The following is an 18,100-nucleotide window of genomic DNA, read 5'->3' on the forward strand; positions in this document are numbered from 1 at the left end:
ATTTTTGGCCATATAGTACACATACTGTCCAAACAAATACGAACTTTGTGTTAAGACAGTCACAGACAGAAGGAATGCAAATAGTTGCAAAGAAAACTGTGGCGTGAGGGGATTAATACTCTTTGAGTATAAAGAATATACAAGCTGTTCGACTCCAATAAATCTGATGCCAGAGGGGAAAATGCGTGAACTATCAGATTTTGAAACAGGTTTTATGGTGGGTGCACGTTCAGCAGGAGCACGATCCAAGAAACAAAAGGCATAACCGGTTTCTCAAATGCATCCATCTCAAAGTAGTAGTACTACTACTACAAAGGTTTTTATTAACTGAAAAACAAGCAGCTCTTCCACATCTGAAAGGCGTAAATGTGGTAGAAAAACAACACTTCAAGAGCGAATCCTTTGTACTCTAAGGAGGACTGCATGTAAAATTGGATATCCAGTGGGCAGCAAATACCATATGTATTCAACCAAGCGGAGAACTGCTCTATTTCAACCCATGCGCAGAGAATTGAAGAAATTGGGTATTGGCAGTCTCCTGCCTATTCAGAAGCTTTCAGAGAAAAGTCGAGAAAACCCGCTTACAGTGATGCTGAGAAGGCTGTAACTGGACAGAGGGACAGTTGAAGGAACTCATGTAGTTAGACAAATCGCGAAACACTTTGTTTTGCACTGATGGTAGGCAGAGAGTGTGGCAAGAAATTCGAGGAGCGATGGAATCTGCTTGCCTTGTTGAAGAGATGGTATCGTGGTATGGGGAATGTTTTGTCGGCGCAGGCTGGGTCTATTGATACCGGTGGAAGGTCGAATGTTATGCAAGGAGTACCTGAATTTGGTATCAGATCTACTGCAGGGTGAAGGTGATTGCCACTTTATTGATGACAATGGAACCAGAATCACATCGTGCCAGAATCATGCAAGAATGGTTCGAAGAACATGACACTGATTTCCACCATCTTCCTTGGCTCCCACATTCATCTGATCTCAATCTTTTTGAGAATATGTGGGATATACTGGAGAGAGCTATTCGGCAACGAAGTTCTCTTCCTTGAACTTTGCTTCAGCAACGCAGTATTTTGATGGAAGAATGGTTAAAGGAAGACCAAAACGCACTAAAACACCTTATAGAATCCATGCTGCTTCTTACACGTGCTGTTATTAAAAACAGAGGTGGCCGTGGCCCATTTCGATACAGAATAAAGGTTCGTATTTTTTTGCCCAGTGTGCGTATATTCATCAGTCTTCAGCTCTTTAGAAATGCGTTCCTTTTAATGGTTGTTATCTGGAAGTTTTATAATATTAACAGGTGTTGAGAAAGATATTAGGAATTTAAATTAGAAGCACTGGACATGTCTTCAGTGCTATCATTTTAATGTCTTATTATATTAAAAATCACTACTCATTAATTCTCCATCTAACCGTTCTTTAAACTTAGTGAAGCTTCATCAAGAGTTTCTCCAACTAATGTCATCATGAAATTGCTTAAATTTCACTCCAGCGCTTGTAATCTCCATAAACTACATCTCGCAAAGACTCATTTAATATTAAAAAAACTTAACTCAGTTCTTAATGAAGTCTTAATAGGGCGCGTCTAACCTCTAACGCCTTTAAGATTCTAAACGGTTTAGCGCTTAAAGCAATTTCTTATCTCATTTCATGTCAAAACCCCTTAACGTGGATCACTTTTGCCTGTCTGCTTCTCCGGTCCTTCCTTACACTGTAATTGCAGTTCCTCTTCATCGTTGAAATCCATCTGATGTTGTCGAAGTGGATAGATTGAATAAATTCAGGAAGAATTAGACAAACTGTTGGAAGGGATGGATAGGTGAAATGGGGATTCTTCTTTTTTATTTGGCTGATGCGTATAAACTTGCTTTCTTGCATCGTTACTGGTATTAAATTGCCCCCACCTGAATGAATTGATTGATTTACCTGGAAAGTTGCATGCATAACTGTGACGTATATGGACATAAACGATTTGTCATTATAACGTATCTGTTTGTTATTGAGTTTTAGGAGCATCGGTAACACAGAGTAACACATATACACAGAGTAACATAAGGCTATGTTACTCTGTGTATATTGTCTGCAAATTGTGTGGGTTCTGAAGTCCATTTTCTGTTTTCTGGATGAAAAACCCGAGTTTCCAGGAGATAAAACCATGTTACACTCGTCTGAGACCGACTAACTCAGCCACGTTGCGAAAAAGACCCATAAATTCTCCCGTCATCAACGGGATTCGAACTCAGGTCTTTTCCACCCGGCGTGGTTTTTTATTTTCGTCCAGCAGACCACAGATCGATCACAGAAGACACGCAGTTTACAGACATAAGGCGAAATATGGCCTAAGTTGCTGGTGCGTCTAAAACGCTACAACAAGATCGTCTAACTGCAGCCTATATTGAAGAGGATTTTAGAAATTTCCCCAATCCTCACAAAAGACTCGAACCCAGACCTCTCCAAATGAATAAGAAAGTGAAACCACTGTACTGTCACAGAGGACAATAAAAAGGTTACGAAATGGCAATCGTTGAATTAAGGGATGAAAAAAAGAACAATCAATCTCCTTGGCATCTTTCATGGCAGAACTGCTGCTGACAAGCAACAGATGTCGTTTAAAGGGCTGTGTAGTCAGTCTTGGACCAAAGTGGAAACAGATCGTATATGGCTATCAGGCCCATTAAAGCCTTCAGATGAGGCGATCCAGCTCAGCTGCTACAGTGGTTATAATCTTTCTTCCACGCCGGGAAGAAAAAGCCTGAATTCGAATACCGTCAATTCAATGACGCGAGGCATTTTGGCTGTTAGTTGAACTCAAACGACAGTTGTATGATTTTTCTCCTGGAAAATAGGTTTTTTTTATCAAGCAGACAGCAAACTGATAAAAAAATTCACGTAATTACAGGTACAATATACTGACGCCTCATAGCCTTAGTAACTTTAGCAGTTGACACATGCTACAGCAGTACGTTGTGCCATTAGTGAAGTTCAGAGGAAGCGTGGTCATGGAATGAAATTGCCTCTCGTGGTTCGGATTTGCAAACTAAAAACCCGAGTTTCCAGGAGAAAAAACCATGCAACCTTGAGATTGACTAACTCAGCCACGTCGTGAAAAAAGGCCCATAAAAATTCCTCCAGTCATAGAAGGGACTCAAACTAGGGTCTTTTCCACCCGGTGTGGGGTGAACGGTGATTCTACCAACTGTGCTACCCACGAGGGCAAGAACGCGTTTTTAAATTGGTACTAACTGACAATGGATCTGCAAAGGAGAACTTGGAAAGATTTGCTTGGTAAGGATGGGTAGAAGGAGCTCCAGAAACTTGAGGATCTTGAGGGCATTGCCAGTCGGTAGGAAATGTACCACAATTGGGGATAATTACCAGTTGGAAATGCACCTGGTTGGTTTATGGGAGATCGCAAATTTTTCTTAGAATCACTTGTGCATCAGCAACGTAGTGCCAAAATAGTCATCTATGATTTCCGATAGTTGGTAATGGAGCTTAACAACATAAAAATTAAAAGTTTAAATTAAAATAAAAAATGTTATTGGATAAAAGGAATGCATTTCGAAGGACATCTTTTTTTTGCGTGTAATTTCTATAAAACATTTCCTATAATTCGATACCAGATACTTTTGTGCAGGGCGTGTTATTTTAAACCCCTTTCCCCGATAATATACAATTTAGGGGAGAGAAGACAAAGATGTACCTAGAGCAAAGAGAGATGGATAAATATTTGGAGAAAGAGCCTTAGTACAAGAACTGAGAAAATTGTCTTTTTTTAAAGACAAAATACCCGGCTTTATATGGAGAGAAAGAAGAGACCAAACATCGATGTTATTGAAAGTTTCATTCTATTGTTTGAACAGAGACAGATGGTCAGAGTTCAATACCAACGCCGATATTGAAAGAGAAATTCCACCATCTTTTTCAAGACAAAAGGAGAAATTTCGAAAGGGGAGGTAACATTGAAAAGAACTTCCTCTACCTCATTTCAATTCTTCTCATTTAAAGAACTCATCGATGTCTTTTAACTAATAACCGACTGGAAGTTTCATTTGATCGTTTTCTCCAAGGCACTGATAATAGTGTGTTCCTGGTGTTCGCTTTTCTCTCTCTTTTCTTTTGTCTTTCGTTCCTCTCATACTTCGACACCTACACATGCGGTCTGAAATTGTTGAAAGGCGAGGGAATTTCCATCTTCTCTCCAGTGATAAATGCACAACAGCGCGCGCAATGACACGCCAGTCGGTAAACATTTACTGAGTGAGTTTGACAAGTTACGCTTAGTTAGGCATGGAAGAAAGTTCGAGAAGTTGGTGAAAGTCTCTTCTTCTGGAACTGAATACACACGTTGGTAAAACAAAACATCCAAAAAATGCCACACTGGAAATGTCCTTGGAAGAAGACTTATACCATTCGAATCGTTTACACACAGATTTTTAAATAAACCCCTTTTAAGAGCAGAGGAAAAGGAAAAAAAATGTCCAAATCCCTCTCCTACTTTTTCTATTATTTGTTCTTTTTTTATTTCGGTAAAAATTGAATTCTACACTTACTGGACAAAAAATTAGAACCCTTTCGCAAATGAATTTTCGTTCGTTTGATACCTTGAAATCTTTATAGCAACCACATAAATTTTAGTTATGGACTGACAATTCTTTTTTTTTCTTTGCAATGCTATAAAGTGGAATACAGATTAGTGATTCAGTTCCTTTTTTTCCTGAAAGGGGAAACACCCCAAACAATCCATGAAGAAATGGTCGCTGTTAATAGAGAAGACTGTCCAGGTTATGTTGTTGCACATTGGTATAAACAATTTAAATGTGGAAGAACCTTAGTGGTCTGAAATTGCAAAAATTGAGCCATTAATCCTGGAAGATCGCCGTTTTAGCATCAAAGAACTAACTGCAAAGCTCCAAACTAGTGTAGGGTCTGTGGAAAACATCATCCACCATCAGTTTCATGAGTAAAATCTTGGATCCATCACTATGATCTCGAAACTAAACAAATGTAAAAACAATGGACACATGTAGAATGACCTCCCACCTAAAAAAGGCAAAGGTGCAAGCAAGTGCTGGCAATGATGCTCTCAGTTTTTTCGGACCAGCATGGTGCAATACTAATTACCTTGAAACGGGCTGTAAACTGGGCTGTGGAACAATAGAAAAAATCATGTGGTCTGACGAATCTCGATGTGCACTTTTTTTCACCAGCTGTAGGATGAAAGTGTGGCGTGAATCACATGGACCTTTTATGCATCATCCAGTAAAATAAAACAAAAGAGGATATTCATTCTATTGCCATTCCCAGCCATCAGTCTAGCTTTGAAATTAGCCAGACTCACAGCCTCTGCCCACTTGGGAAGCAACTTATTCCAGTTCAACAACCCGCTGTCTATTGGTGAATTCTATAAGATTCAGTCTTGTGTTATTCCCCAAGATTTTATGGTTACCATACTCGAGAAGAAAGTCATTTTTTATAGATGCTGGATTTTTTGATGTATGAAGGTATTTTCATTTGGACATTGAACACTTGGTAACTGGAGCTAGTTTTTCTAAGTTACACGATTGGATATATCAATCGATTGGTTACACGATTGGATATATCGATGGCTGTGTTGGGTAGGTGGAGGATTTATTGGCGTATTATTGATGCCGTTACTAATGAAGATTTATAAGTTTGGCATTGGAATTTGATTTAATTTTAACTTGATTTGATTTTTCACTTCAATTTGATCCTTGACTTATTTCAATTTAGATTTTATTTGATAGTGTTTTAATTTCGATATCAGTTCACTTAAGTTTTGATTTCTATTTGATCTCTTGTCGCCTTTCCAATTTTTTCAGTTCCCTTTTTTCAAGTTCACCATTTTCTTTTTAAATTCGTTTAACACTCTTCATGCAAGATCCTTAATTATCCAGATAAAAAGTATCTCCATTTATTCATCACTTTGGACAATTAAAGTCGACTCACTAATGATCATAATGGTAAAAAAGATGTGAAAATATTGTCGAAGTTCTACGATTTTTTGCCTGTTATCACATCATCAGGAGTCGCTATCAATTTTTCTCCTATCTCCACTCGGCGAAAACTGTTCAACTCATCAGACAGTTTTTCCAGTCCAAACTGTTATCTGAGGTTATTTATTTTGACTACTTCATTTTACCATTTTGGCGTTTAAATTGGTCTTTGCCTTTCTCAGTAGACAACCGATAAAAAAGTCCAGGAAAGTTAACTCGATTAAAAAAGTCAGTAATCAAGCTGATGAGCACCCGTTAAATAATTCTTCCAATCACGTCGCTTATTTAAAATCCTATTCCAATTTTTATACTTGAAGTTCGGCTGCCAACAGGTTCTCAACGACTCTTTCCTCAGTTGTATTGCGAAAGATTCTGGTATCCTATTACCTCACGTGACTTTGAAATGTAATGATTCGTGCGCGCGTATGTATGTGGCATTACAGGAGAATGTTCCTGAGAAGAAAATATCCACTAGAAAGAGAAGCAGACCGCACATAACGACTCTCGACTTGAACTTAGTGGTTGAATGATGGAGCAAAAAGATTCTGTTGGGGATTTAGCCTCTTACTGCCTACAAGTTGCATAGCTAAGAATATGGAAGTGGATGTAAGTAGAGTTCTTATGTAATATTTCTAAGGAACTTGAGAGTGAACAAACCTTACAGATGTTTAATCCAATGAACAATACGTTGAACAAGGATATACACTACGTTGCCAAAATTAAACGTCCATCTTCGCTTTATTAAACGTTTATAGCGACAGGACATGCTATCCTGTTTCTGGATAATATTACCTGTTACTAAACTTGTCTACTCCCATACAGACGGGAGGAATTGTGGCCGAGTTAGTCGGTCTCGGGCGAGATTTGCGCGTTTTTCTCTAGGAAATGCGAATGGTGTTGTCGTTATTGTAATATGATTTTAGGAGCACCTATGACCATATTCTTCGTATATACTGTCTGTACATGGTATATATGTGGTCGATTTTCTGTTTTGCTGGATGAAAAACTTGGATTTCTAGAAGAAGAAACCATGCTACCCTTGTCTGAGACCACTACTTGGCCACATTGTGAAAAAGGCCCATAAAAATTCTTCACGTCATCGAGAAGACTTGAACCCAGGTCTTTTCGCCCAGGTGTGGGGAGAACGGCGATTTTGCCAACTGTGCAACCCACGATGGCTTTTTATCGGCTTTGTATCTTCTAACCTAACTAGGAAATTCGTTAAATCTGTAATCATCCTAAAAAGAGTTAATTTAAAAAGTTATTTATTACTTCTGCCATATGACTTTCGCTACAACTCAATAACAACCTGATATTGACCTTGGCCACGATCTCATTCTTGTGAACGAAATTCTCATCCTGGAATTGTTTGTACCACCAAATACGAATAATAATCTTTCTGTGTCTGCTGCAATGTCTTGAAATATTGCCAGAAGCAACTCTCTTCAGTCAATATAAGTTTTCCCTGGAAATTTTCGTGTACTGCAGTCTTGTATTCTATCTTTTCGTTCACATTCTCGTATAAATCCAAAATAGAACAAGTCCTGCATGTCTCTACTTTCAAATCATCACGTGAAACTCAGAATAGCAGGTCATTAAGCATTAAACATCTCACATATTCCCGTGGCATTAAATCATGAGTTGGATAAAAGCCAAAGTGGCCCTTCTTCACACACCACTCGTAACTAATTACCCGAAGTGAATTTTACCCTGTTAGCAATAAAAGTCGCATGCTGTAGGAATATTGAAGAATTTCAGGTTTTGTGCTTAATAAGGTGGGTGTACCCTTGTCATGGATGAACTATTATTTCGCTCTTACTGTATACTGGTACTGTTATTCTAGAAGGCGGTGAGATCTGCACATTCCACACGTCTCTGGTTTCAGCATAAACTATAAATTGGTGGTATAATTTTTCATCCCGTTGAAGTGGTATTTTATGGTATTATTTCCATCATATATTTCGATGTCTTGTTTACCAAATAAAGGATGTTTGATTGCCAGATGAAAAATTAAAATTCAAGTTTATATTGGGTGTGATCAAAAAGTTCGGAGAATGATTTTGTATCTTGAAATTGCAGCATCTTAGCGAGTTGGGACTCATTTGAACACGGTAATGCATGAATCACCAGTTTATCTGCAATCGGTTAAAATTAGAGCTTGTTGAATAGAAAGTATTTTGTGTTTTGCATTTTAAAATGAGTGATTTTATGAACAGCGAATTTTTATCAAATTCTGGTTCAAATCACGGGAAAGTGCAACAGAAACCTATGAAATCTTAAAAATAGCTTTTGGAGAAGATGGTAAGTGTCGTTCGAAGACTTTTCAGTGGCTAACAAAGTTATGTGAATGAGAAAATATGAATAAAATGATTCACTGAAGTCATCCAATATTTGGGAAAAAAGGGACTAAGGCAATTCATGAGAATATGGTCACAATGTTGAGGGAGGATTCCCCGTCCTATTCCATGGTAAAGGAGTGGGCAGAAAAATTTAAACGAGGGACGGTCTTCCCTCCTTGCAGGTTTTCCATATTGTGGAAGACTTGGCAAGGTCCAACACTCTAGAAGTTACTTACAGTGTGCATGATACATTGCCAGTGGTGTTTTGGACATCTCACCTGAACGTGTGTGCCATATAGTGACAGAGGTTCTTGCCATGAAAAAAATCAACACGGTAGGTCGCAAAGTTGAAAGCAGAACGCACAAGAGCTGTGTAAAGTAAAGTGAACATTTGGATCGTTTTCAAACAGATCCACCAAATTTCCTTGCAAGGTTTGAGATCATAGATGACACATGGGTACATCACTTCCAGCCAGTCCAAACAGTGGAAACAGCTTTTCCCTCTCCAAAGAAAACCAAGTCGATTCCTTCTGCTGGAAAAGTGATGGCATCGGTTTTTTTGGAAGATGATGGAGTATTGCGTGTATTACCTTCAGAGGGGCCAGACAGTTACAGGGGCATATTACGCAGACCTTGTGGGCATTTTCGTGAAAAAATCAATGACAAACGCCGAGAGAAACTCTACAAAGGAGTCTTGTTCCACCAAGAAAATACAACTGCTCAAAAGTCTGTCATCACCACGGCTGCATTCTATGAATGCGTCTTTAACATTTTGGACCATCCCCCATATTCATAGATCTAGCACTATCGGACTTTCACCTATTTCTTAATTTGAAAAGAATGCCTGGCTGGCGTCTATTTTCCCGCTGACAGTGACGTCATTGCAGTGGGCACATTCCTGGAGGCCCAAGAAAAAACTTTCTTTGCAGTTGGAATCAACGCATTGCTGCAAAGGGGAGTAGTTGAAAAGTAACACGTTACCACACTCCTCAAATAAATCTCAAACGCCCCCTCGTAAGGTTAAAGGAGAAAGGAAGAATATGAATAGCTTGCTAGCTGGAGAGAGAACTTGAAGTGATGCAAGATGATTTTTAATATAAAGCTCAAAAGACAAATACTCCTAACTTCGTGTCGCTTCTGGCTAAAGCGAAATGGCGCTATGAGAATTGTCATTATTTGCATTGGAGATTGTTCAGAAGAAAAATCTTTCGAATACATTCGCGTCAAAAGTCTTCTTGCTAATAACTCGTTGCAAAAGTGAACTTTAATGTTTGGTTACCAAACATTGAAAGTAATTTTAATATCTGCAAAGTTTTGTTTTTAAAATTAAGAGTTAAGTTTTAAAAATATCGAATATCCTCAAAATTGTCTCCATTGGGGAGCGATGGAATTTAAAAAGAATCCAGGTTAATGAAGCATTAATTATCTTTCAATGAAGAATATTTCTCCAGTTGCATTCACCAGCAATATTTTCTTTCACATCCCTCTGGTTTGTTTTCCATAATTGGACTAAAAAGTACTGCAATTGAAGGAAACGTCTGTTTGCGTAATACACAATGATTTTGATATATTCCTTCCAATGTCGTACGATATTGGGACCGACTAACTCGGCCATGTTTTGAAAAAGACTCATAAAAATTCCTTACATCATCGATGGGACTCGAATTCAGGTCTTCTCCACGCTGTGTGTGGGGGAAGACGGCGATTCTACCAACTGTGCTACCCACGATGGCGATATTCCATACATTTGGACCTACAATTGGACTTGCGAATGAAATGCAAATTCAAACATGTATCCATATTAACCTAGTATAGTTTTCTGACAAGTCCCATGACTCATTGAACGGTATCAAAAGCTATTTTATAATAAATATGCGAAGACTGAAAGAAATATAGTGAAAAAGAAGTTCTTTTAAAAATATTCTTCGAAAAAACAAAAGTCGTTATGCTGTCCAAGCTCTCTTGGAAATAAATAAAGTTTAAAGGGGTCTTTTATCTAGATTAATGGACTACGAGGGTGTTTTTTTTAGACTTTGCAAGGTTGGATCAATCTCTGAGGCTTATTAGGAATAATTAATGCCTTTTTTTTCTAGATGGACACTTAGAAACTGCGATGAATCTACACTTTACTTTGGAATAATTGACGTCATCTGTTTTTGGTTCTTTGAAAAAATTTCAAAGTTTTCTAAAATAACTTTGAGGAAGTATCTTATCATTGGATAGCTTGATGGAAAATCTTTTTTTGTGTGGAATACGTTTTTACTCTATAAATCAGGTAGGCGTTTTCTTTCCCTGACCAACTCGTTTTTAATCCTATGATGCTCAGCTTCTCAACTTCCATTGTGATAACTGGTATCAAAAGCTGTGCTTCATCAGTGTCTTATCTTAGCGTTCCTTCGACTCTACTTTCGCCATTTATTACAGGTCACATGAGGTCATATCATATTGAGGAACTAGATTAGTAGCAAACTCCTGTCTTTTGAAAAGCTAACTTATTGGCATTTGATCATTGCTGACATTCTATATGGGGGAAAGATTTTTTAATAGAATGTGTCCAATTTATTTTTGATGTTTTCATAAGAAATATCAGTCTCTTCATGTGTCTTATTTTTTTGTTTTTATCCTTATCCAGGACATGTCTTATTTCGAGATATATAGTTTCTTATGGTTTTTCTTTATTTATTTCAGATTACAGTCAAAGCATGTCTTTTGTCGTAGACGGTAAACAAAATCTTTTTTTTTTCCATATAGGGCCCGTTCACCAGAGATAGCTTCTAGGATTAGAACATTGAGACCTTAGATAGCTTAACATAATTGCACATATTCTTTTTACAATCTCAATGCTTAAAGATAAGCTGAACGTACCATGGAGAAACAAAATAATGATAATAAATCTTTGCATTCTGGACCACTGGATGTTTGAAAATCTCCATGATGAACCATCTAATTACGGGACCTCTTGCATTACGTGGAACTGAATGGAAACACACTTTACCTTATGTTTCAAGTTGTACAATGGGATGTTTCTGTTCTCAGGCAACACCATGGCGTTGAAGAACATTAAGTTGGTTGATCGTTGCAGGATTTTAGGCGCTAGTTGGTTGTTATAGAGGTTAGATGGAATCATCGACTTGGACCATATTGCTCCGTATATATTGTCTGTAAATTTAATGTTCTGTGGTCGATTTGCTGTTTATTGGACGAAAAGAAAACCTCGGGTTTTTCGTCCAGTAAAAGTTTCGTGAGGAAAATCTTCGCCTCATACCGACTGACACACCAACGTTGTGAAAAAAAAACAAATTGCATGTGCAAAAATCTGAGTTTCTGGGAGAAAAGACTATGCAACCCTTCCCTGAGACTGACTAACTCAGCCACTTTGTGAAAAAACCATTGACAGTTCCTCGGGTGATTGATGAGTTTCGAACTCAGTATTCCCCACCCGGTGTGGGAGAGGACAGCGATTATACCACTGTGCTGCTCAAGAGGGCAAGAACATTATGTTTATGTTCCCAGGAACATCTTATCCATCTTTTTCCTTGGCCTACCGAATTGAGTTTTAGATGATGTTTCCCAGAACTTTCTGTGGAAATTTATTTATTTAAACTTTAATCCTTAAGAAACCTCTTGTCTTCCTTTAAACAGTAATCTTGCGTTTTTTTTAAATATAATACCAAAATAAAGCAAATACCGCTTGCAGGACAAAGGCTGGATTATTATCCTACAGCCTCAAAGATTGATGACTCCATCTGCTTTCTGCAAGCGTCTATATTTTTCAACTTTTGCCATTTCCATTTGAGTTTAGGTCGCCAGCAGAGATTAAAAGAGACTGCTACACCAGTTAATGACAATTCGTCCATTGTATATTAACTTAATTACGGACCCCAACCGCGAAGTCTGACTTCTGAAGATGTTTAGTTTCTTAATCTTCTAGCAATCCAACCTCGGTTGTCTTTAAACAAAAAACAACAGTTTGTGTTATCTAAAATATCGAAGTACAAATTAAAATCTAAAACCGCCTCTGTCTGCTAAGAATCCTTGATTTCTTTTTTCATTGAATAAACGTTGGATGGTTGTGAAATTTAGTCACGTGACAAGATTCATTTGTCGCTTGTTCTACAAATACTTTAAATCCTTTTATTGTACTGAATTTACAGAAAACAGAACGTGTTTTCTCTGGAGTTTCTTCTTGGAACTTAATAAGCCGAGTTCGCTCACAAATAAACTGTCTGCTTAGAAGAAACAGCAAGCTGCTTCTCTGCTGTTGCCCATCAAAACAAAACAAACTTTTATTTTCGTATTTGATCATTGGTCTTGTTTTTTTCATAAACAAACAAAAAAGAAACATATATATCCTAGAATTCCGATTATCCAGACAATAGGAGATGAACTTATCGGAATAAATGAATCTTTTAAAAATTACAAAAAGAAAATTCGACACTATTTGTGCGTTATGGTTAATTGGAACAATTTTCTGTCTTTGGTACAGCCAAATTTGCTCTGATGGTGGGTTCCTGCAAGGTTCCCGAGTTTTTTGGAGAACAAAACCATGCCGCCGTCTCTTGAGACCGATTAACTCAGCCACGTTGTGAAAAAGACCCATAAAAATTGCTTGCAATCCATATCCGGGAGTGTTACAATGAGTAAAAGAGTTGGAGAGGCAAATTTCACTTTTACTTCGAAAGATAAAAGATATTGACAGCTTGAGAGTATATACAGATGCATTGAGGTCAACGAGCACCATATAGATTTTTTTTCGTAGATGGGCTTTTGATATTCAAATTATAAATCCTTTTGAAGATTAATCTTCCTTTTAAGACATGGAGAACGACTCTGTTGCATGAGTTTCAAGGTTATATGTAGTTTTATAAAATAAAGAGAGAGGTCTAAAGCAAATTTATTTATTTATTAAAACACATCAAACTTGAGTTTCGTTTGTTTCTTTTTAATGTATCCAATTTTCAGAAGTTCTCTTTCCATCACAACACCCTATTCTCTGTAGAACAGCTAGGATTCTGATCACTGACTTGGGAGGTGCTGCTTACCTTTCGACATCGTGAAACCCATTGAAGAGACCATTACAAAGCTCCATAAAGTTAGTGTATAGCTGTGCATCATAAATAGGTGTTGCCACCAATTACGCAACTTTATGCTGCTTGCTTTCTTCCATCATTCAATTCCCATGCCAGCAACGTCAATTGCCTGCCATATGCGCGGATATTAACCATTCTGCAAGTACTCTCTTGCATATCTTGCTTCTTTTTGGCCAGCGTTTTAATAATGTAGCACAAGCTTATGAGATCATATCTACGCGTTTATGTCTTTAGTAATTTGTGTACAATCCATAGTAAATATGGGTGGAAGATATTAGGCTACCCTGATGTGGATGTTTTTATTCGGAATTGCTAGCTTTAAAACTTATGTATCACCCACTAAAAATTTACAGTACATGTAAGTCCTAAGAGGCCTACCTATTCTTGAGGGAATTTTATTTTAATCCTTTACCTTGTTTCAAGATAGCAGCTATGCACATTATAAGCACCACCATCTGTCTAAAATTCTTGATTTTAGACAGTCCGATACTAAATTTACAATAGATGGAAAGATTATATGTTTTCCCCTGTAAATCCCGCTTCACTCAACTACACCTCTACTATCCGGCTAAGGTGATGTTTGAAATTGATACGAAACTAAAAATCAAAAGATTTGTATTCACCAAGTAGTTGGGGTAAAAAGTTGAAACAAGCACCATGCATTACACTTTTTCAACATAGTCACCAGACAAAATGACAGATTTTTCCGCATTTCCATACAATATGTAGTCACCCATCATAGCATCACTCCACCTTCCTTGGTATGTCCTAGTGGAATCTCCCTCTGCATACTCTTCACCAACTTCGTCCAGATTTGGTCTGAAAAAATCCAAGCAGATCAGTTTTGTAGAAGTCTTCTGAGTGTCCTTCAAACCACGACTGGGCAGCAGAAATCACCTCTTCATCAGCAGCAAAGAGTTTTCCACGAAAAAAGGACAGGAAAGAGGAAGAAAACTGAGGGTGCAAGGTCGGGGGAATAAGCAGGATGAGCGATATTTCAGTTTTTCATGGCACAACGGCATTTCATATGCATATTGTGCCCTTTCCTTCTTCTGGTAAGGGGTAAGAAGTCTGCGAACACATCTAAGAGACACTTTACTCATATGCAACTGTTGATGGATGATGTTGGATATTATTCGCCACAGACCCTACACTAATTTGTAGCTCTGCAACTAAGTCTTTGGCGCTAATACGGCGATCTTCTAGGATTAATGCCTTAGTTTTTCCAACACTTCCGTTACAGCTGTTGCTGGGTCCTGGGCTTTCTTCGCCATGAACTGAGATTCTTCTGCATTTGAATTGTTTATACAAATTTGCGGCACCACTGTAAGCTAGGGAGTTTTCTCCATAAACAGCGACCATTTCTTCATGGATTGTTCCCTTGCAGAAAGAGGAACCGAATCACTGATCCCTATTTCACTTTCTCCATTGTGACCACTTCATTCGGCCTTGCAAAGAAAAAGTTAATTCTCCGATCGAAACCAAACTTTGTGTGGTTGCTATAGAGATTTCAAGGTATCAAACAAAAAAAATCATGTGTATATCATAACTAGTTCTTGGTGCATATAAATCTTTTTGACCTCCCACTCGTGTTTTCAGATAAGCATGAGCCAATTTACATATTTCATAAATGATGCTTTACTCATAATACACTGGTATGCAAAATTTAAGGACCAGTCAAGTTTTCATCTGTAACTTCTCATAGGAGTGGCCTGGATATGGGAAAAGCATACCAAAGGAACCTCGTAAGTACGGAATTGATGAACTAAACAACAACGGAAACAAAACGGTACAGAGTGACTTAATTCAAAAATGGCAACACAGCACTGGCTGCCATGATACAGATGCATCACTGCCAAAGATGGAACAAAGGGAAGAGGTGGTCCTCAGTAGGAGATATGGCTACCCCTAATGTCGATGCAGGTTTTGCACTGCCTGTCCATACTTAGAATAGTTGTTGATAAGTTCTTGCGGTAACATCGTCCATTCCTCTGTCAGCACCATCTTCAGCTGGTGAACATGTTCTGGTGGGTGTGGACGTGCCGCTAGGCGTCTTCCCAGAGCGTCCCATATGTGTTCGATGGGATTTAGATCGATGGAACGGGCAGGCCAATCCATATGAACAATGTCCTCACTTTCCAGAAGAATATCAACAGCTGCAGTGCGATGGGGTGTGGCGTTATCATCCATAAACACGAACTCGGGGCCAATGGCACCTCGGAACAGACGCACATGGGGAAGAATTACCTCAGTAGAGTGGCGTGCATCGGATACAGTACCGCCTTCCAGTATTTGGAGTTGTGTACGTCCATCCACGGTAACGCCCTTCCACACGAGAATACCTCGACCGCCATATCGATCCCTTTCAGTGATGTTTGTGGGGTGATACCGTGTGCCAACCTCTCGCCAGATTAGCTGACGTCCAGAATCGCTTCTGAGACCGAATCTGCTCTCATTAATAAAGAGTACCTTAAGTAAAGATTATGGTTGTAACCTTTAGAAATAGGGTTGGTCCTTAAGTTTTGCACACCAGTGTACGATATTGTTGCGTTATGATATAGCCTATGGGTAGTACAGTTGGTAGAATCGCTGTTCTCTCCACACTGGGTGGAAAAGACAAGAGTTCCAGTCCCATCGATGACGTTAGGAATTTTTATTTATTTTTTTCACAACGTAGCCGAGTTAGTCGGTCTCAGGCGAGGGTAGCATAGTTTTTTCGTCCAGCAAAGAGAAAATCGAATATAGAACACACGCAATTTACAGACAGTACATAAATAGCAATATGGCCATAGTTGCTGATGCTCCTAAAACCCTACTACTACTAAGTTATAAAAAATAACGTCCATATTAAAGTTCATTATCTCTCTCACCTTCCAATATTAAAGATGATCATTCTTCGAAATGGGAAGAACTTTTATAGTCTCCGGTTTTTTTTTTTTTTTTTTTTTGGATTTTCTTCCAGCACAAAAGACTACGCACAATGTACATACGGGCAGACATTCGAGGAACACGCAAGCCCAAATAGTTGGCCTAGTTCCTGAATAACGCCACCAATTTTCCATAAATGATGTATCATAGACTACATTCTCTCATAAATTTAAATATAGAACGTTATTAGACAGGTGGTTTCATTATGGTTTGCTTTTTATAGCGAAAATCCTTAATGGACAGATCATTGATTCGTTTCCTTTCTGACAGCCGGTACTAGACACAAATGGAGTTCTTTATTCTAGTCTGTAGAACTGATTTTGGACCTGATAGCATTATCACGCTTTCTTTCTCCATCATCCAAAAAATCTAAGCAATAGCAATTTATAAATCTTAAATAAATATTAACTTTCTAATTTTGATGCTAGAATTTTTATAACTTTTTCTGGTGTAGAATCTGTTTCTTCTGTAATAGTCATTCTTCTTATGTCCGAATTGTTTCATATAGTTCGATAGTATCTATGGTTATGTGTTAAGCACCAAAGCAATTAGGATTGTGAGGCACCACTATATTGTGTCTATAAATCGCGTTTATTCTGTGGACCATTTGTCTGTTTTCCGGATAAAAAAACCTGAGTTTCTTGAAGAAAAAACAGCAATGCAACCCTCACCAGATACCAAAAAACTCATCCACTTTGTGAAAAAATCCCATAAAAATTCTTTGCATCATTGATAGGATTCGACTCTGGCATTTTTACGCGGTGTAGGGAGCAAATTGATTATATCCATTGTGAAGAGTCTAAGACTATTCCTCTGTGAGTCACTGATTCAGCAGTCACTGATTGTGTCCACCCCATTCATAGTGGACTATGCCGCATAGCTCGCATTATAAAAAGCCGAACAGCTTGGTACGCTACAGCTGTGGTAATTTGCATCTGGTCGTGCAAGTCAAAGTGATAAAGTAGCAGTTATGGAACGTAGTAAAGATATCGTGGAGTTTCAAAATGCCACGATTGTGGGAACTCGTGCGCCGGGTGCTTCCGTATCAGAAATGGCACGTCTTCTCGGTTGCTGGCAGCCCACTGTGGTTAAGGTGTTCAAAAGAATGGTGTTGAACGGGTCAAACCACCTCCTGTCGATAGAACTACAAAGGATTATGCAAGATGGATATTGGTGGTGAGCGAAGAGGACAGTAAGTTGTGCGGGCTAAACGGCAGGTCATTGTACAACAGTTGACATCGCAATGCAATATCACAAATGACGATGCGCCGCACACTCAGATGTATGCGGTTCCACAGCAGACAACCCAAGAGCCACCCTCTTCTCACCGCTGATCATCGTCGACAACATGCTGGTCTCTGCAGGACTGGAAAGGAGTGTGCTGGTCGGATGAGTGCCTGGTGCAACACGCCGAAGGATGCCTTTGTGTATGGCGCAAGCAACACGAGTCCATACTTAGATCCATCGTGAATGGCGCTCACTATCCAGGCAGGTGGCGGTGTCTGCTTAATATGGTGCATTTTTTCTGGCAAGGACTAGGACCCCATGTGCGTATGGACCAAAGTCTCACTGGTGATGTTTACTAGCATCTCTGGTATCCCCTACTTCTAGAGGATGCGGGATTTTAGCACATCGATAGCGCAGACAGTAGAACCTGGCCCACCTCCTCTTTGGCAAGGATCGGGCACCAGACAGCAGCTGTCCTGCTGTTGGCTGTTCC

The 18,100-nt window shown here is 38.8% G+C and overlaps 1 protein-coding gene across 1 annotated transcript in view; it reads left to right on the top strand.

Moving 5' to 3' along the window:
- Nucleotides 1-18,100, top strand: part of LOC150091828 (5-hydroxytryptamine receptor 2C-like) — a 100,077-nt gene that overhangs the window by 35,137 nt on the left and 46,840 nt on the right. The window lies entirely within an intron of this gene.

Source organism: Mastigoproctus giganteus, chromosome 1, assembly GCF_048544385.1.
Source record: "Mastigoproctus giganteus isolate SK-2022 chromosome 1, ASM4854438v1, whole genome shotgun sequence".
Classification (NCBI taxonomy): domain Eukaryota; kingdom Metazoa; phylum Arthropoda; class Arachnida; order Uropygi; family Thelyphonidae; genus Mastigoproctus; species Mastigoproctus giganteus.